A 21,292-nucleotide genomic window follows, 5' to 3' on the forward strand; every position below is an offset into this window, starting at 1 on the left:
ATAGAACATACAGTGCTGAAGGAGGCCATTCGTCCCATCGAGTCTGCACCGACCCACTTAAGCCCTCACTTCCACCCTATCCCCGTAACCCAATAACCCCTCCTAACCTTTTTGGTCACTAAGGGCAATTTATCATGGCCAATCCAACTAACCTGCACGTCTTTGGACTGTGGGAGGAAACCCACGCAGACACGGGGAGAACGTGCAGACTCCGCACAGACAGTCACTCAGCGGGGAATCAAACTTGAGACCCTGGTGCTGTGAAGCCACAGTGCAACCCACTTGTGCTACCCACAGAAGAGAGGAAAAAGGAAAATAGCACGGATAAATAACCAGAAAACAAGAAAAGGAAATGGAGAGAATCAGACGGTGAGAGAAGAAAAGAGGGTCAGAGTCTGTGCTCAATTTCTGAAATACATTGAACCCATTAGCTCCTAATTCAGAGGCAAGAGTGTTATCACCAAAGCAAGCGAGCAGCATAAAGTACAATCCTGTCATAAACACTCTGTATGAATCGTGTTCGATGTGTCTAATTTCAGAGATTGTGTATTTCAGCAGAATATTAATTGGAAAGTTGCACATGACCATTATTCTTTGAAAGCCTGAGTTCTTAAAGTGATTAATTTACACATTTTGTTTATTTATTAGCCAGCCCGATAACGAGGAACAGACAGGCAGCACATTATTCAGCATGAAATTGATCCAAATTAATGCTACGATGGAATAACTGTTCTGGTTATTATGCGCAGTGAAATCGTAATTATGTTCTTTTTGAGTGCATTTATGATGTTGATATAGTAACCAGAGGAAATTTTATCCCTGACATACAGAGATGATCCTGTGCCATTGACACAACACAATTGAATTTTGTGGGGTAACAATCATTCCAAATCGAAGATTAGTAGCACTATTCAGGGGCGGGATTTTCCCGTAATCTGCGGGGCGGGCAACTCCGGCGGAAAGGAGTGCCGTGAACCACTCCGGCGTCGGACCGCCCCAAAGGTGCGGAATCCTCCGCAACTTCAAGGGCTAGGCCGGCCCCAGAGTGGTTTGCGCCGTGCCAGCTGGCGGGGAAGAGACTTGGTGGCATGGGCTTGGGGAAGGGCCTCCGCCGGCCGGCGCGAGTTGATGCATGACTGGGAACGCCAGCGTGTGCTGGCATCATCCCAGTGCATGCGGAAGGGTTCGTCTCCGCATCGGCAATGGCGGAGGACCACAGCGGCCGATGCTGAGGGAAAGAGTGCCCCACGGCACAGGCCCGCCCGCGGATCGGTGGGCCCTGATCGCGGGCCAGGCTACCGTGGGGGCACCTCCCGGGGCCAAATACCCCCGCACCCTCCCGAGAACCCGGCAGGCTGCCCACACCGCCAGGTCCCGCCGGCGGGATCGGCAAAAAAACGAGCGGCTACTCGGCCCATAACAGGCCGGAGAATCACCAGGGGGGTGCTGCTGCCAGCGGCCGCCGGCCGGCACGGCGTGATTCCCGCCCCCACCAATTCCCTGGTGCCGGAGAATTCGGCAGCCGGTGGGGACGGGATTCACGCTGCCACCCCCCCCCCCCCCGGCCGATTCTCCGACCCGGCATGAGGTTGGAAAATCCCGCCCCAGGCCTATGAAATAGAAGAGTGTCAGCCTTGTTCATTCCCATTGCACTTTAAATGTTAAATGGGCACAAGGCTGGGCACACCAATGTTTTCCTTGCCACATGCCTGGCATATAACATGCACAGGAGTGGAAGTTCAGCAAAGTTAAATAGTTATTAAGTAACCGAGAGGTCATAAACCAGGAACATCCAAGGACAACTGTAATTTTATCGGTCAGAGATGTTTTCTCAACCAAACTGAATAGATATTTCAGTTCTGTTTCACCCTCTCGGTCAGCGGGGGTGGTTGAAATCTTATCCTGAATGGTTTCAAGAGGCCATTCTTTTTTACATCTCAATTGATGCTGCTGCCAATGGTGGACATTACGCAACATTGGGAATACCAGAAATAATTTGAATACAGCTGGCAGCCTGGGCACCAAATCTTCATCCAAGAACATTGGCCTATGTTACTTTGGATGGCTAGTGTACCTGCTTCCAACTGACATTCCTGAGTAGAGCAAGGGAGTTGTAAACTCATTGAACCTAGTTTTCAGCAAGCCATTCTGTTAAAACAAACCTGAAACAAGTGAAAGGCTGAGGGTGACAAGACGCACAGGGTGATCTTTGATACTGGGTGTGGCTCAGCGGGAACATTTCTAAGTGTCATTTTGGGCAGGTTTGGCAAGTGTTTTGCAATGGCTGCATTGGCGAGATGTGGCCCGTATTCAACCGCACTTAGTCCCAAAAATGAGCTCCCACCTGAATTTTGACTGGCTTCCTTCCTACCTGATCCACCCAACTCGCACCTCAGCTGCTCACTGCTAACAAGGGGGAGCTGCTTTTATACGTTCCCTCACCACTCACCACCAGTCAACACATGAGTATGGCAGCATGCAGACGTGCTCCTCGCTTTGGCAATGCCGACCTGGCCAGACTTCTCGATGTCGTCTATGAGAGGCGTCCCTCAAGGGGCAGGGTCAGCAATGCCATCTGGGGGGCAGTGGCAGCGGCTGTTAGTGCGGGCAGCATGACCAAAAGAACCGCCGTCCAATGTCAGAAGAAGACAGCCTCCAACGAGCTGCAAGTGGAAGTTGCCACCACTCTTCTCCTGGCATGAGTTCCGCCTGCCACCTCTCTATTTCCCAAGTCCCCCTTCGTCCACCCCCAATCCACTGGCTGACACTTGCACCCTCCCAACATCCGATCTTCAAGCTTGTTTCTCAGAGCTCCCTGACAGCCACCACGGCAACCCTTTCATGTCCAGGTGCAATACCCACGCATGCCACTTGCTATAGACCCCCTGACCCATCAATTATGCTGTTCACAATGGCCTCTCTTTGTCCCCTCAGGAGAAGATAGCCCATAATCAGAGGGATAGGGTGAAGATGGAGGGAGGCCTCCCAGAGATCCGAGTCCTCACCCCCTATGAGGAATGGGCCATGTGGATCATGGGGTTCTCCGAGGAGAGAGCAGTGACCAAAAGTGAGGTTGGCCTGCACCAGAGAGGTGAGGATCCACTGCCCCTTCACCCAGATGACCTGTCTCAAGTGAGTTGTTAATGTCTCACAAAATTGTAGGATCACCATCTGATGAGGCCGGACCATCTGGAGTCGTGCCCTCCTGCCAAGTAAGAGAACTTCTCAGAGGAGAGCTCTCAGGAGAACACCGGCAACGCATCACAGCTATATGTCCCACTTTCCACCAGTGCAGAGGCACATACATTGATAGGTGACATGAGCCGTCAGGCTTCGGGGGCACTATCAGGTGAGCGCCACGCAGCTGCTAATGCACATCAGGTGGAGGTCAGAATATCCGAGGGAGACAGCTGGTCCCAACAAGTTGCCAAACCTCTGGACAAGGTTCGCCTAGAGCTGTTGCAGATGCAAGGCGGGGGGGGGGGGGGGGGGGGGGGGGGGAGGTCAGCAACATTCCAGCAACAGCAAGGTTGTTTGGAGGAGTCCCAAAGCCTTTAGTTGCAGGAGATGGTGCCGACAAAAAGTGGCACCCAGGCCAACACTGCTAGGATGGCGACTGCAGTGGAAAACCTGGAGCACGACATCTGCGCCCCCTTGAGTGGTGGTGTGGTGGTGTCCAAGGCATGGCTCAGTCTGTGTGGACCATGCCCGAGAGCCTCGGCATCATGTCCCCGTCAATGAGGGTCCACACAGGTGGGCATTGTCAAGGCACTGCAGAATGTGGCCCAGTCACTGAGGAGCATCGCTCAGGGCATTGACACCATGGTGCAGACAATGGGGAGCCTCCAGGACTGGCAGAGCTAGATGAGTCAGAGGCTGCTGGAGTTCATCAGACATCCTCAGGGAGGAGCCGGAGCCCAACCCGTGGGCTGCCACCAAATAGACTACGGCTGTCTCAAGTTCTGCCACCTGCCCTTCCTGATACTGTGCATTTCAAGAGCAGTGGGCAGAACCGGGTGGCATGGCTGTGAAACCTGTGACACTGCTAACTCGGCCGGGACAATCCGGTGCCAGGCTCTCCAGTGGATGTCTGCCAAGGGCATCAAAGGCCACTGGCATGGAAAGCAGAAGGCTGCCTTTACCTCTGATGTGCATCCTTGGGGCACACCAAAATATAGCAGTCGACCACAGAAGATAAAGAAGTGTGAGGAGCACTGTGTGCACAGGTAAGGTCACTGTCAATAGCTAGGGGGAATGGAAATCTGTCAAAATATTTCACATCTAATTCATGTGAAGCTTCTCTCACTATTAATCTTCACAGCAGGCCTGCCTGCACCCGCACTCCCTGTTCACCCCACCCCCGCCAACCCCTCGCCCCCTCGCACTCCCCCCCCCACCCCAGGAACAGTGGTCCAAGATCAGAAGCCCCCGTTGCAGACTGATCATAGGGATGGGTGTGAGCGCGCTGTCAGCAGAAAGACAGGAGTCAGACTTTATCAGATCCCGAGGAGCAACAGAGCTTTCCTCACAGCGAGTGTCATCTCTCTCCTGCCTTGTAGCGTGAGTGACTGGCAGTGCCAGCACAGGCCCATTGCCCTGCAGTGATGTTACACAGACCGTTGGAGGGGGGAACAAGGTGCTTGGGGAGGAGGCGCTGTGATTGGGTGGGAGGAGTTTAGGGGGGAAGGGAGGGGAATGGGCGGGGAAATGGGAGGAATGTGGGGGAATAGGAATAGAAACAAGGGCGGAATGAGGGAGGGAATGTGAATGAGGGTGTGTTGAGCTAATGGACACAGCCTTGTCTGAGGATTATCTGGATTTCATGAGGGCCTTCCTCGTCCTCCTGGCAAGTCAGACCGTCTCTGCAGCCTTTCCTCTGGCTCCTCCTTGGGCTCGTCCTTCAGCCCTTCCTAGTACGACTCCTTCTCCTCCTCCTCTTCCTCCAGAATGTCAAGCCTCTGCTGTGCCTGATTGTGGAGGTGTGTTTGCTTGCTGCCGCCTTTTTTACTTCTGTGCCCTGGAGCAAGGAAAGGGTGACCTGCTGCTGAAGGAGGGGAATGGTGATGGCCCGATTCAACTGAACAGCTTGCTGAAGGTCTTGAAGAAATGCTTTTGCTTATTGCTGCTGACTTTATTGTACCGTTGCATGTTTACTGGTTAATGGCTGAATGCTGTGCAGATTACTGGTTATTTTATTGTACTGTTGACTGTTTGTGGTCAAATGTACAGAAGCCATGTGTTTGCTATTACATTGTTACTATTTAATGTCTGGAAGCTGTGAGCTTGTCTGATGCCGCTCCTCTTGCTTCTGTAGCTTGGAGTAAGGGGAAGGGTGATAGTAAGATAGCGTACTACCAGTGCTAGCAAAGGAGCAGGGGTACACTTTTGCTCCTCCGCCATGCTCTGTGTCGGCATGGCTTTTCTGGTGTTTAGTTATACTACCTGTGGTGGTATGAATAGGAGCACTGCCATTGGTGCAGAGCACTGGTTTCCCATTGGCTCTGGCTGGTCATGTGCCTCTCGGCTGATTGGCTGGGACTAGTCATGTGACTGCTCACCAATTTCGAGAGGCAAGTAGACCCTGCCTACGAGGCGGGGTATAAGTACCCAGAGTTCCCGGCGGTCGGCCTTTCACTGTAGTCGACCACCGAGCTAACATCTAGCTGATTAAAGCCTAAGTTTGGACCTTCATCGTGTCTCGCGTCCAATTGATGGTACATCACTACCTTTGAGCAACTTTCCACTGATGAGAGTCTACTGTTGGAGCAAAGGGGAAGATGGGGGGAGAGATATTGTACTGTTGACTGTTTATTGTCTAATGTCTGGAAGCCATTTCTGCATAGGTTTCCACCGGGTGCTCCGCTTTCCTCCCACAGTCCAAAGATGTGCAGTTAGTTTCATTGGCCATGCTAAATTGCCCTTTAGTCTCCAAAAAGGTGGGGTGGGTTACTGGGTTACGGGGAGATGTAGGCTTGGGTAGGGTGCTCTTTCCAAGGGCCGATGCAGACTCGATGGGCCAAATAGCCTGCTTCTGCACTGTAAGTTCTTTGAAATTCTACGAAAAAATAAAATTTAGTTTTCTTTGTATTAATACGCTGTTGCAGCTTGTGTTTGTACTGATACTCTGTAGCGAAAAGGTGCCTGTGTGCTGCCCCCGAGTGACTTTTCACTGATGTGAGTCTACTGCTGGGAGCTACGGGAGGGGGAGAGTTATTGTATTGTTGATTGTTTAATGCTTGGAGGCCGTGTGTTTGTCTGCTGTAGCCCCTTTTGCTTCTCTGACCTGGAGAAAGGAACTTACTGCCAGTTTTGGAGAGGGAGAAGGGGTGCTCTTTCGCTCTTATGTTATGCTCTGCGTTGGTGTGACTTTCCTGTGTATTGTTACACTACCCCCGAGTGACTTTCCACTGATGTGAGTCTGCTGCTGGGAACTATGGGAGGGGGAGAGAGTGGCTGGTTCAGTCAGATGTTGGTGACTTCATTGCACTGCTGATCGTTTAATGTTTAATGTGCATTTGGTTTACTTTTGTATAAATGCACTGTTGTCGCTCTGTGTTTGCACCGATATTCTGTCGCAAAAAGATACTTGTCTGTGTATAGCATGGTGCTGTTTCTTTGTTGGATGATGGTTAATGTGATATATGGACTGTTAAGTGGTTTGTTTTTATCTTCTTGTGTAAAGTTATTGTTTTTTTTAATAATTTGAGTACCCAATTCATTTTTCCAACGATGGGGCAATTTAGCATGGCCAATCCACATACCATCTTTTGGATTGTGGGGGTGAAAGCACGCAGACACAGGGAGAATGTGCAAACTCCACGCGGACAGTGACCCAAGGCCGGGATTTGAACCTGGCTCCTCAGTGTCGTAGGCAGCAGTGCTAACCACTGTGCCACATGCCGCTCTATATAAAGATATTGTTGACTGTTTATCAAAGAAAACATTCCTGTGGGTAAACGTGACACGTGTCAGATGAGTTTTATTGCCTAGCATTCCAATCAAACGGTGAGGCATGGACACCTTCCCTGAATCACGGGAATGTCATCACCGCAGAGGCAACAGCCAACAATCATACACTCTAGTCCTGGCTTTCAGCATTCGAGTACTCTTGCGACCAGAGGGTGAGTGTGTGGAGCAGGGGAAGGTGCCTCAGCTCAGTCCCCCTAATGGGTGCTGTGGCCGCGGTTGCAGGTGCCTGGGTGGGACCACCCAGCACAAGAGGCTCACCGGAGGGCACTCTGAGAGAAGACGGGACACATAAGGGTGGGGGAGGCCTGGGGGATTTGACGGTCCCAGGGTGGAAGCCATCTCTCCAATTCCTTACAGATATAATAATATGGATGGAGTTGTCGACCCCGCAGAGGCTGCCCTCGCAGTGCTGGTGGCAGCCCAGGCAGCCAGAGGCTGGAAGAGGCAGCAGCAGCATCAAGGCGGCACACCCTGAAGACCCGGCCACCCAGCAGGCCGTGGAGTGGCCCAACGGGGGAAGCCAGCAACAGCCCAAGATGTACAAGCGTCCCACTCTATTCTGCCAGCTAACATTGAGACGCACCGAGGTAAGACGGGGGAGACTCGGAAGAACTGGAGACCTACGTTGCCAAAACGCTCCGGGTCGGCCTCCGGCACTCCCTCCTCCTGGATGGTGCATGTGGGGTCCTGGGTGACTCCATGGGAGTGAGTTCCGGAGGCCCCTGCATCTTCCGGCTCTGCTGGCTCCCCATTGTCTGCACCATGGTGTTGATGTCCTAACTAATGCTCCTCAGTGATGGGGTGACGCTCTGCAGTGCCCCGCCAATATCCGACTGTGACATGCTCTGCAGTGCCTCAGAAATGTCCACCTGCATATGGGACACATCCCCCGTGACTGGTACATGCTGTCAAGGCCCTCAGTCATGGTCGGCACTGACTGATTCACACCTTGGACACCACCAGCCATGGCACTGACATCGTGCTCCAGGCTTTCCCTGTGGTCATCACCCTAGCAGTGTTGGCCTCGGTGCCACGCATCGTCGCCGCCATCTCCTGTGCCCATAGCCTTTTGGACTCCTCCAATTGGCTGTGCACTTGCCGGAGTGTCGCTGATATCCTTCCTGAATCTCATGGCTGCGTCCTGGCATCTCCATCAGCTCGGTGATAACCTTGTCCAGAGGCTCGGCATCTGTCCGGGACCCAGCTGAGTCCTGGGATCCAGCAGATCTCTGATAGATGACCCATTTGGATGTTCCTGCCTCCACCTGATGTGCTTCAGCAACTGTGTGGCACTCACCAGATTGTACCCCTGAAGTCTGTCCACTAATTTCGCCCACCGAGGTGTACATCTCTACATTGGTAGAGGGTGGTGGTGACAGCTGTGATGCACCAATGGTGGCATCCTCTGAGCTCTCCTCCGAGGTGTTCTCTTGGAAGGCAGGGGTGGCGGCGACCCCAGATGGCACGGACCCATCCGATGGAGATCCTGCGAGAGAATGGACATGTGGTCAGTGAAAGGGAAGGGTCATTTTTGCCTGACATGAACTTGAGATAGGGTGAAGGGGCAATGGATCCTCACCTCTGCATCACCGGCCAACTTCACTGTCTGTGACTGCTCCAACCTCGGTCAACCCCGCGATCTCCAGGGCCCGTTCCCCACAGGGAGTGACGACTCTGATGTCCGGCACCCTGCTGCCTATCTGGGCCCTTTCCCGTCAATTATGTGCTAACTTTTCCTGCGGGAACAAAGAGAGGGCATTGTGAGCAGCATGCTTGATGCATCGGGGGGGGGGGGGGGGGGGGTCTATGGCAGGTGGCATGTGTGGGCATCACTGCTGGGCATGGGTGGGTTGTCCTAGTGAGTTCCAGGGTGTATGGCACAGAGGCGTGGCTGTTGTCTGGAGGGGGGCATGATGTGAGGTGCCAGCTACTGTCTCATTGGGTGGAGTGGTAGGGGAGGTTAGGCGGTGGCAGGCTGAACCAATGCCAGGGACCAATGTGTCAACCTACCCATGCAGCCAGGTGGAGGTCATTGGTCTTCTTTCTGCACTGGACTGAGGTCCTCCTGGGCACACTGCCCAAACTGACGGCCACTGCCACTGCCTCCCAGGCGCCATTGGTGGCTCTGCGGCTGATCGTCCGACTCCTTTGGGGAACAGGGTGTCCACTCTCGTCTCCATGGTGTCCAGCAGCCTGGCCAGATCAGCATCCCCGAAGTGTGGAGCAGGTTTCACCTGTGTGCTGTCTGGAGTGTGCTCGGAGGGAGTTTATAAGCTGCTCGCCCTTGTTAGCAAGGAGCTGCCAGGCACAGTCCAGGCATTTCCACCGTGAAGCCCATGGGGCACCATTTCTGGCACTAATTGCCGATAGATACCGGCCACGGTCTTGCCGGATTAGCTTTCGGGGATCACCCAGGTAGTCTCACCCATTGCGGCAATTAGTGCTTCTCTCATTTCACCAATGTTTTTCCAACATTTTGGTCTGCAACGCATTTTTAACCAACCGACCATCCTTCGTGACCCACGCTGACCAAACTTTGCGACTCACTTTTTTGCTTACCTTTAATGCAACAGGTGAGCCTGCTTGGTTCTCACAAACTCTTTTGATGTATCATTCAGTGTTACATTTCTGCTGAGGGCGTCAGCTGATTATTTAATTTCCCACTGAATCCTTTGAAAAAATCAAAAGGTTTGTCCTCGAACTTGCTATGTTTAGTCTTCAAATGCTTTTCCAGTTTTGAGGGTTTAATCTTTCACTTGCCAGTACTTCCCTGCACATAACACACATGGGGGGCGATTCTCTGCTCCGTGGACCAAGTGCCCGCGAACAGGGCCCGGCACGACCTATTCTGGCCCCCACAGGGGGCCTGCACGGCACTGGAATGGTTCATGCCACTCCAGCATCCCTACGTGGCGCCAAATGGGCGCCGTGTCAACCCCGCATGCGCAGTTGGGGCAGCTCAATCCTGCGCCTGCTTACGCACGCCAGTCCCGACACAATATGGCGTGGGTTTTCAGGGACCGGCCAGGTCGGAACGTAGGCCCGGGGTGGGTAGAGGCCGTCCCGCCGGTCGGTGGGCCCCGATCGCGGGCCAGACCCCTTCGGAGGCCGCTCCCTCAGCATTTCCGCAGAGTTCCCGTCGGCAGCGACCAGGGGTGGACGGCGCCAGCGGGACCCTGTCGTGTCGGAGAGGCGGCTCGGCTTCTTTAAGCGGCCCGACGCGATTCATGCGGCGCTGGTTTCGGGGGGATGGGAGAATCGCGTGCGGGGGTCGGGGCGGCATTGCGCGATTCTCGCGGCACCTCGGCGATTCTCCCACCCAGTGTATGGGGGGGGGGGGGGGGGGGGGATACCGCCCCTGGGTTTTGCATTCTGATTTGCATTGCCACAAGTAATAAAGCCATACCTGAAGAAATCATCTTTATACTGCTTTGTTTCCGATTTCAGCTTCTCAATGGGTTGTTCATCAGAGACCTTGGACCCCGCACACCAGCACTGATTGGTCCTGCCGTGGAATCTCCTGAGAAGCTTTCTCCAGCAGATTCAGTTGTCAAACTCTAGCTTCTTTGTGTCTCTGGCCCTCTCTTCCTTATTACAAACTGACCCTATCTTCAGCTCTTCACACACTCCTCATGCTTGCTTGCTAACACCGACAAAGTGGAGGAAAATCCTCCTTCAGAATTTTGCGGCAAAGCACGGATTGCATGACGTCACTGTACATGCCAGGCATGTGGCCTGCTCTTTCTCACCTCTTCTGGTGCAAAGACTCTGCCGTTTATAATAAGAAATTTGGTCTTGGCACTGAAGGCTGACATCAGGAGGAGGCAGTACTGGGACAGTGCGCTCACATTAGGACGAGATGGTGCTGAGATAGTGTGCTGATGTCAGGAGGTGACATTCTGCCCCACTGGACACCGGGCCGATGTACTACCAGATCTGTCTGTGCGGGCATGCATGTGGTTGGTATTCTTTTTTTTAAACAACATATGGTGCCCCATGAGTTGTATTTCTGAAGATTGATAACTTATAAGACACCATTATAGTGACGCAATTGCAGAGGTTACAAACATACACACAGATTTAACATGCTGGTGCTTAAATGCCACTTGCCCTGCCCCAGAGGCATAATTTATTTTCCGTGATTGCTGCTGGTGCCTTCTTCTTGGAACTCAGTTTGAAGAACAAACAAAATGCTGCAATCCATGTTTATGTAGTCATCACATACTTCGTCCTCCCTGCGATGGTGCAGGCCAAGTACTCGTGGAAGCCAGTGAACTAGTGCTGACTGCCAGCATCGTGACTCACCATTCTCACCCCTCACACAAACTTCACTTGGCCGTGTAATGATATGTATCTAGGCAAGCTAGTGAAGGGTTAATTATTACATTTCTGTGTAATTCAAACACTAGAGGGCACCACCATTTCTCTGTATATAGAACATAGAACAGTACAGCACAGGCCCTTCGGCCCTCAATGTTGCGCCGAGCCATGATCACCCTACTCAAACCCACGTATCCACCCTATTCCCGTAACCCAACAACCCCCCACTTAACCTTACTTTTATTAGGACAACTACGGGCAATTTAGCATGGCCAATCCACCTAACCCGCACATCTTTGGACTGTGGGAGGAAACCGGAGCACCCGGAGGAAACCCACGCACACAGGGGGAGGACGTGCAGACTCCACACAGACAGTGACCCAGCCGGGAATCGAACCTGGGACCCTGGAGCTGTGAAGCATTTATGCTAACCACCATGCTACCCTGCTGCCCCTATATGAATCAGACCTCAGGGAATGCTGGGTAGTTAGTGAAGGAGAAAGCCTGAGAACAGCATGAGGAGTAGATTAGATTAGAGGGAGTTAACACGAGGATATCATTAGTGACTACTAGATTATAGATTATTGCTGGACAGATTCAATATTACTTTATTACTAGTTATAGTTCAGTAGTGTGTGCGAACTTCATTTAATTAATCGTTATCCAATAAATTAGTTTTGATTCAATCTAAAGATTGGTGGTTTCTTTGTCATCAACTCATCGGACCATTCGGGATCAAAAGGCAAAGGACAATGACATGTCACCACCAAGGGTAATAGTTGCGGTAACTGACAGTCCCTTTAAAATGAACCTCCAGTTTCTGTCATTAACTACAAAGAAAGTTCAACCCTCTGTAATGAGCCTCGTTAGGAAGATCTACATGGAACATTCCAATTCCCATTACGTCTCTATCTGCAAAGGCCTTCTCTTCAGTTTCCTTTGTTGTATTGCTCACTTCATCTTTCTTCCCAGTCCCCATCCAAAAGCCCTGTGGCTCCTTAAATCAGAGCAGAAGCCATGCTATCAGACCTAAGCTGACACTATCTATTCTGTTCAATTGATCAGCGCTGGTCTGAATGTGACATATTGTCCGAGTAAATTTTCCTCCAATCCTATTTGGAATATGCAGCATATTCTAAACCAAGTTAGATACCACCCTCTCCACATCAACTAAATGGACTCAGTACGTGCTTTTCATTTGGTAACATGAACCACTTAGCAATGTGCTAAATCAACACCCAAGGTTTGCCAACTCATAACAATACTACTCAAACTACTCTAGTGTTAAGCTGCTAAATGGTAAAATTAATGCTAATCCAAAATGAGTTTGAAGGTAACCTTTTAGAAGTGATTGAGATTACTATCGGGAGACCAAGTTAATGAAAAAGTCAGGGGCAGAAATTGTTTCCCCAGGAAATTGGCAACTGCTCTTGGAATAAAATGAGGGATCGAAGCAAACTGCTGTGGCTCAGTAAAGCATGTAATTATCTTTTCAGCAAGTAGATTATGATAAACAACATAAGTAGCAAACTTCCTCTAATATTGTTGTAGTTTCTTATGAAAGTGTAACAAATTGCTACCAGCTCGCTGGTGTATCCAGATAAATCTATTTTATGAATCTCAGGAGATTGTAACAAAATGCAAGTGCCAAGAAAGTATTTAGAATTTTTCAGATATGCAATACCTGACAGCAGCTAAATAAGTGAGTCGCAAGGGCTTTGTCAATTTGAAATGCAGACGAACCAACTACTGTAATTATATGGCTCTGTATTAGAGTGATTAGAGGAGAATTTGAAGTATGCAAATGCTAGGGGAAAATCTTTTCCAGAAAAGAAATGAAACATCCGTGATTGCATCATTCTTGCAATTCAGAATGCAGAACACTGAAGGAAATATTACACAGACACTTAAACTTGAAAAATCACAGGAGGGATTCTCCTTTGGCCGGCGGCGGAATCAGGAAATGCAGAGAATCGGTTCCGACGCGGAAATCATGGAGGGCACGGTTTCACACCAAATTGCAATTCCCAGTTGCCTTGACAGTGGCTTCAAGGCATTCCACTCCACACGTACAGTAAACGCTATTGGTGTATCATTAGCGGGCATGATCTGGTATAGGGGCTGCACGGTAGCACAGTAGTTCGCACAGTTGCTTCACAGCTCTCGGGTCCCAGGTTAGATTCCCTGCTGGGTCACTGTCTGTACAGAGTCTGCATGTTCTCCCCGTGTCTGCATGGGTTTCCTCCGGGTGCTCCGGTTTCCTCCCACAGTCCAAAGATGAATTGGTCATGGTAAATTGCCCTTAGTGTCCAAACAAAAGGTTAGCTGGAGTTACTGGGTTACGGGGATAGGGACTAGTGTGGGCAGCACAACACCACCACAGTCTGCACCCCATACCCTGCCAATCAACCATCACCTACCGATGGGGCATTAGACAGGCCACCCAATGGCCACTGTAGCCCCCCCCCCCCACCCCCCACAGAGGGGGCTCCAGATTTGGTCCGCAGAGCATAACATTGACACGGGCAGAGTGCCGTAACGGTTCCCCTGGCAGTGGGAAAGGAGTCAGGGCCAGAGGCCCAGACAGTTCTGGCCTCCAACGTGCTCAGAGGTGCGGGGATGGGGGGGGGGGGGGGGGTGTTATGTGGGAGCAAGGTCTACATGTGAATGGGGGGCACCAGGGGACAGGGATATGCACCATGCTAACACGTCAGCCTTTCACCCCCTGCAGGCAATGGATATTGGAATTCAGCCAGCAAGGGTGGCCTTCCTCCTAGTCACCTCAGCATAGGGGGATGCCCTGCGGCTGTATGAGCTGGAATTAGAATATAGAACAGTACTGCACAGAACAGGCCCTTCGGCCCTCGATGTTGTGCCGAGCAATGATCACCCTACTCAAACTCACGTATCCACCCTATACCTGTAACCCAACAACCCCCCCCCCCCCCCAACCTTACTTTTTAGGACACTACGGGCAATTTAGCATGGCCAATCCACCTAACCCGCACATCTTTGGACTGTGGGAGGAAACCGGAGTACCCGGAGGAAACCCACGCACACACGGGGAGGACGTGCAGACTCCACACAGACAGTGACCCAGCCGGGAATCGAACCTGGGACCCTGGAGCTGTGAAGCATTTATGCTAACCACCATGCTACCGTGCTGCTTATGAATTACCGTGCTAATGAATTGCTTAAAGAGGGCGAATAGCTGCAGTTGCGGAGTGTGCAGCAGCGGACCCTGCAGTGGCAGAAGAGGGGGCAGCCGCTCAGGATGGAGAGCCGGCCACCCAACAGGCCGAGGAGGAGGTGCAAAGGAGGCGCCGCATTGAGGCCTGACATGTACCGGCAGTGCCTGTCATTTGAAGACCGCCAGACCAGGCATACCGTGAAAGACTCCGGCTGAGCAGGGGGACAGTGAGACATATCTGCCAGATCAAAGGGCACCTGGTACCGACGGGGGTATGGGGGAGGACATCCACTCCTGGTGGCTGTCAAAGTGACAGTCAACCTCAACTTCAACTGGACCCTCCCAGGCGCTGAGTGGGGACCTGTCCGGGATCTCACAGAGCTTGGCGCACAGGTGCATCCGCGTTGTCATGGAAGCCCTGTATGCCCAGTTGGCACAATACATCCATTTCAATGTGGACCGAGCCCAGCACGATTCCCGGGCAGCTGATATGTAACCATCAACTGCACATCATTCACCTCTGTGCCAGATATCCGGGCTGTGTGAATGAAGCCTTCATCTTGACACACTCGACAATTCCTTATGCCCACTCTGGCTGGGGGGTTGGCTCCTGGGTGACAGGGGCTACCCACTGTGGTCATGGCTGATGGCACCTATCCAGAGACCAGAGACTGACGTTACAGTGATGCCCATGCAGTGACCAGGTGAGCGATTGAGTGGTGCTTTGGCATCCTGAAGATACGTTGCAGGTGCCTGGACCACTCTGGAGGGCCCCTCCAGTATGACGCTGAGAAAGCTGCCCTCATCGTGGTTGCCTGCTGCGTCCACCTCAACATTGCGCAGCAGAGGGGTGAAGTGCTGAAGGAGGAGGACAAACAACAGTCCTCCTCCTCTGAGGATGTGGGGGAGGGCGCGGATGGGCAGGACATGGGGTCCGGGCAGGCAAGGGAGGCCACACGACATGTGCGCCAAGGCCAACCACATGGGATGTTCTGATCGCCTCCAGTCTCACCGACTAGGGGAGAGGACTGGCCAGAAGTACGGAAATCGCAATTTCCACCGTCCACCTGGATGATCCCTGCATGCAAGCTGGCCATTCCATCACACCGTGTGTGCGTGGATGCGGAGGAGTCACCAGCATGGGCCCCATCACCACCTCCTCCCTCGGGGTCCCTGATAACCCGCGAGCGGAACTATCTCATGAGGTTCCACCGCCGCCTGGCAGTGCCAGTCCTGGATGCGCACTCTCATCTCAACATTCCCACCCATGGCCCGCTGTGACTGGGCCACGCTCAGGAGCATCGCTGGAATGTCCGGGTGGCTCTGGTACATGGCTGTCTGAGAGAGGGCAGACCTGTCCTGGGCCTCAGCCAGCACCTGCACTGCACACTCCAGGCCTTGGACATGTAGACCCACAGGCAAAATCCATGCCCCCAAGGCTTCCACCGTGGACGCCACCCATGCGATGTTGGCCTAGGTGGCATGCAATGTCGATACCACCTCCTGCTCCTGCACGTGGTTGGACTCCTCCAACTGCACCTGCTGGATGCGCGCCGACATCCCCTCATGCTGTCCATGGCTCTGTGGCTGCATCTCCACAATCGATGGGACTGTCCGTTCCAGAAGTCCGAACACCATCTGGACGACAGCTCGTCCCTGGGGTCCGCCTACCCTCCGACCTTCCTCCCCCTCTGAGGTTTCTACCTCCACATGATGTACCTGAGCAGCTGTATGGTGCAATCAGAGAGTGTCCCAGGAGCCTCTTCACTAAAGTCCCCAAGCGAGGTGAGTGTCTCTGGGACGGTAGAGGGTGTTGGAGACAGTTGTGACGGGAAATTAGTGTCCTGCTCGGACTCGAGCTCCGGGGTGTCCTGGATGTCATGTATATGGCTCCCCTCCGTGTCAGTGTCAGCATTGCTGCTCAGCACACGGTGGGGGGGGGGGCTCATTTTGTGGCACTGGCTGTAGCTAGGGGCAGGGGACACCAGATGAAGACGACCCATCACCAGCTCCTGCAAGACACAAGACAGGATTCATGATTAGACCGGAGGCCGGGGGAGAGTGAGGGGTGAGTGTGGTGTGTGGGTGGGTGTGAGTAAAGTGTAGGAGTGAGGGTGGGAGTGGTGTGGGGTTGGAAGTGATAGCGGGGGTGTGGGGGTGAGGGTGGTGTTGGGAGCGGGAGTGTGGGGGTGAGGGTGGTGTTGGGGGGTGTGTTGACACATGTGGCACGGGGAACAGCAACTAAGCGGGGTCTCACTTCCTCACCCGTGGCCATTCTCCACCCCGACAACTTCCCTATCTTCAGGACTGCCAACTACTAGTCTAGTGCCCACTGCTCTGCCACAGTGAGGGGGATACAGGTCTGAGGTTCCCCTCCAGTTTCTCCTGCTCCGGTAGTTATGGGTGGCCTTCTCCCATTTGGGGGAGGGGGGGGGGGGGCGGGATAGGAAACGATAATGTTAGACAATTGAACTCATGCAGCCCGCAGGTGTGTGTCCTCAGTGGCCAGGGCACCCAGCCATGGTGGCCTGTATGGGTGCTGGCCGGGTTCGGTCACCCACCGGGTGGAGGGAGGGGTAGAGTTATGCGTCTGTGGGATAGGGGTTGGTGCTAGGGGCACAGTGCTGCCTACTCATCCTGGCCGGCCTGAGGAGGACAGGCAGTTTTTTACAGCACTGCTGGCTGGTCTGGAAGATGTTACTGTTGGCGCTCACCACTTCTGCCAATTGCGGCAGCTGGAAGCCTCCTTCCCGGGCTGGGGTAGAGGGTGGCCTGCCTCTCCTCCATGGCATCCAGGAGGTCCCGAGCTCGAATCCGAGGGGCTGCGTATCTTGCTGCCATCTTGTTGGCTGGGATGGTGTCTGTGGGGAGTGAAGTGTGTGTATGTGCTGTTGCAGCTTGTCAGCCTCCAGAGTGTCAATCGTAAAACCGGCAAATCAGGCACCGTTACTCATTGGAATTGATTGTGAAAATGAAAATCACTTATTGTCACGAGTAGGCTTCAATGAAGTTACTGTGAAAAGCCCCTAGTCGCCACATTCCGGCGCCTGTTCGGGGAGGCTGTTATGGGAATCGAACTGTGCTGCTGGCCTGCTTGGTCTACTTTCAAAGCCAGCGATTTAGCCCTGTGCTAAACAGCCCCTGATTGTGTTCCATGTGGTGCCAGTGGTAACCCCTTGCTGGTCGCTGATACGATCCAGGTGTGGTGCAGTTTTGCTGTTGTGGAACTCCACAAATCCTGCCCCAGCATCAACACTTGGAAGTCACAGGAACAGAGAATCCGGCCGATTGCTTTTCGAAAGACTGCTGGATTCTGACAGTGAAAGTGATTTGTCTCAGACCCAACATCTGACTTTGCTAGCTTTCTTCCTTCCAATTTTAACCAGGCACAGCTTACTCTGTACTCTTCCCCATCAACTTAAACTTTCAAATGAAAATGAGTCAGGTTCACACTAATACTGCCGATGGTGTTAGATTTTACTCTGTCCTGAATGTGGATTAGAATCATCGAAATGAAAGAGGTCATTCAGCCTGTCATGTCAGTGTTGGCTCTTTGAAAGAGCATTACTACTTTTTTTGTCCTTAACGCAGCAATTTCTGCAGCCTGAACTACCTGTCCAACCCCTTTCAAAAGTATTGGTGGAATCATCTTCCTCTTCCAGCTTTAGGTGGAGCATTCCAGATCCAACCCACTGAATAACATAAAATGTTTCTTACCTCTATCTAGATCTTTGGCCAATGACTTCTCCATGACCTCTGCTTATTGACCCACTCTCTCCAGATGGAAAATTCTTACTCCTATTTACTTTATCAAAACCTCTCTTCATTTTGAAAACCTCTCTTCGGTCACCTTTGCGTCTTATCTGTTCGAAGCAGAACAGTTTGACCTTTTTCAACTTCTCATAACTAAACTGCCTTCTTCCTGACAACATCCTGCAAAACCTCCTCTGTACCTATTCTAAATGATGTGGAGATGCCGGCGTTGGACTGGGGTGAGCACAGTAAGAAGTCTTACAACACCAGGTTAAAGTCCAACAGGTTTGTTTCAAACACGAGCTTTCGGAGCACAGCTCCTTCTTCAGGTGAATGGAAAGGCTTGTTCCAGAAATGTTTATATAGACACAGTCAGAGATGCCCGGAATGCGAGCACCTGCAGGCAATCAAATCATCAAAGATGCAGAGAGAGAGGTAACTCCAGGTTAAAGAGGTGTGAATTGTCCCAAGCCAGTTCAGTCGGTAGGCCTCTGCAAGTCCAGGCTTGTTGGTGGGGGCCGAATGTAATGCGACATGAATCCCAGATCCCGGTTGAGTCCGCATTCATGCGTGCGGAACTTAGCTATAAGTTTTTGCTCAGCAATTTTGCGTTGTCGCGTCTCCTGAAGGCCTCCTTGTAGAATGCTGACCCGGAGATCAGAGGCTGAATGTCCTTGACTGCTGAAGTGTTCCCCAACTGGAAGGGAACAGTCCTGCCTGTTGATAGTCGCACGATGCCCGTTTATTCGTTGTCGCAGTGTCTGCATGGTCTCGCCAATGTACCACGCTTCGGGACATCCTTTCCTGCAGCGTTCATACGCTGCAGGAAAGGATGTCCCGAAGCGTGGTACATTGGCGAGACCATGCAGACACTGCGACAACGAATAAACGGGCATCGTGCGACTATCAACAGGCAGGACTGTTCCCTTCCAGTTGGGGAACACTTCAGCAGTCAAGGACATTCAGCCTCTGATCTCCGGGTCAGCATTCTACAAGGAGGCCTTCAGGAGACGCGACAACGCAAAATTGCTGAGCAAAAACTTATAGCTAAGTTCCGCACGCATGAATGCGGACTCAACCGGGATCTGGGATTCATGTCGCATTACATTCGGCCCCCACCAACAAGCCTGGACTTGCAGAGGCCTACCGACTGAACTGGCTTGGGACAATTCACACCTCTTTAACCTGGAGTTACCTCTCTCTCTGCATCTTTGATGATTTGATTGCCTGCAGGTGCTCGCATTCCGGGCATCTCTGACTGTGTCTATATAAACATTTCTGGAACAAGCCTTTCCATTCACCTGAAGAAGGAGCCGTGCTCCGAAAGCTCGTGTTTGAAACAAACCTGTTGGACTTTAACCTGGTGTTGTAAGACTTCTTACTGTACCTATTCTAAGGCATCGATGGTCCATTGCTTCTGGCTGGCAGGGGGGAGGCTACAGGTTGCCGGTTCTAAAAGGGAAAATGCACACTTGCCTGCGCTTAGATATCGCGATGAACCTTCCTTTCCATTCCGCAGCTTGGGCCTTCAGCGGGACTGTCTGTGCAGGGTCCAACGTGACACAGGGGGAGTGCGGCCCCGCCCCCTTATGATAGGGCCAGGTTGAGGGCCGCCATTTAAACTGTAGACTTACATTGAAAACAACTTTTTAACAAGTGTTTTAAAGGTATGTAGAAGTTTTTTAACAGTTTTTTCACTCATTCTTTTGTACAGGCATTGATATTGTTATTGGTTCTTTTAATGTAATTTAAAAAATGTTGTGATTAAAGGTGATTATTTATAAGCCAATATAGGTCTGGTTATATGTTTTAAATCTGTGAAACTATTTAAATCTGCATTATATTTATTATATAACTTTACATGTGGCATACTTCAAAGTGTTTGTATGTTTTAGTTTAGATTATAGTCATAAGATTTTAAAAGTTCCCCAGGGGCTTTTGCTGACACTATCCGTGTAACATCGGATTTTTTTCTGATTTGTGTTTACAGAATCACAGAATCACTGCAACGCAGATGGAAGTCGTTCAGCCCATGGAGTCCGCACTGACGCCACGAAAGAACACCCTACCAAGGCCCACGTCCTTGCACTACCCCGTAACCCCACCCAACCTGTGGACACTAAGGGATAATTTAGCATGGCCAATCCACCTAACGTGCATACCTTTGGACTGTGGGAGGAAACCAAAGCACCCAGAGGAAACAGCAGTGGCACGGTGGCACAGTGGGTAGAACTGCTACCTCAAAGTGCCAAGACCCGGGTTCAATTCCGGCCTTGGGTGACTTGGCATGTTCTCCCCCCTGTCTGCGTGGGTTTCCTTTGGGTGCTCTGGTTTCCTTTCACAGTTAGGTGGATTGGCCATGCTAAGCTGCTCCTGAGTATCTAGGGATGTACAAGTTAGGCTCCGGGGGTAGGATGGGGGAGTGGGTCTAGATAGGGTGACTCTGTGGGCCAAATGGCCTCCTTCTGCACTGTAGGAATTCTATGGTTCTAGAAAACCCATGGGGAGAATGTGCAAACACCACACAGTCACCCAAGGTCCAAAGTGAACAAGGGTCCCTGGTGTTGTGAGGCAGCAATGCAAACTAGTGTCCTACCGTGTTACCCGTGTTATTATGTTTCTGCAATGTTTACTTCAATTATCTTATTCATTTATAATTATCTCATAATTAAATGTTGTATTCTCATGTTTCAGTGAGATATTTGTAGAAGCTTGTAAAGTTTAATGGAAATCATTTATTAACAAAAATAATTTTATGAATACAAAACTTTGAAACGAGTTAACATTAAATGTTATCAGCTGAACAATGACAGAAAATTACCTCAACTTTAACATATTTCTTGCAATAACATATATTTTATCACCTAAACACAACAATCAATAAAATATATTCTTCCACATAAACACAACAATTCCGTCTATTTGTAAAGGGGAAGCAAGTGATGGGAGAGGGGAGGGAAGGAAGAAGGGAAGGAGGGAGGGGAGGGTTTTGAGATATAAATTGTTCATGTTCCAAGTTCAAAGCCTGAAAGTAGCAGCTGTTGAAGCATTCCTGGCATC

The 21,292-nt window shown here is 51.5% G+C and overlaps 1 long non-coding RNA gene across 1 annotated transcript in view; it reads left to right on the forward strand.

The window, feature by feature from the left end:
* LOC119966846 overlaps positions 1 to 20,384 on the forward strand; it is a 92,289-nt gene extending 71,905 nt beyond the window's left edge. Inside the window, exon 3 of the long non-coding RNA XR_005460858.1 lies at positions 20,223 to 20,384. This is a non-coding gene — a long non-coding RNA (uncharacterized LOC119966846). The remainder of the gene's footprint in view (positions 1 to 20,222) is intronic.
* Positions 20,385 to 21,292: the final 908 nt, after the last annotated feature.

This window comes from Scyliorhinus canicula, chromosome 6, assembly GCF_902713615.1.
Source record: "Scyliorhinus canicula chromosome 6, sScyCan1.1, whole genome shotgun sequence".
NCBI classification, from domain to species: Eukaryota; Metazoa; Chordata; class Chondrichthyes; order Carcharhiniformes; family Scyliorhinidae; genus Scyliorhinus; species Scyliorhinus canicula.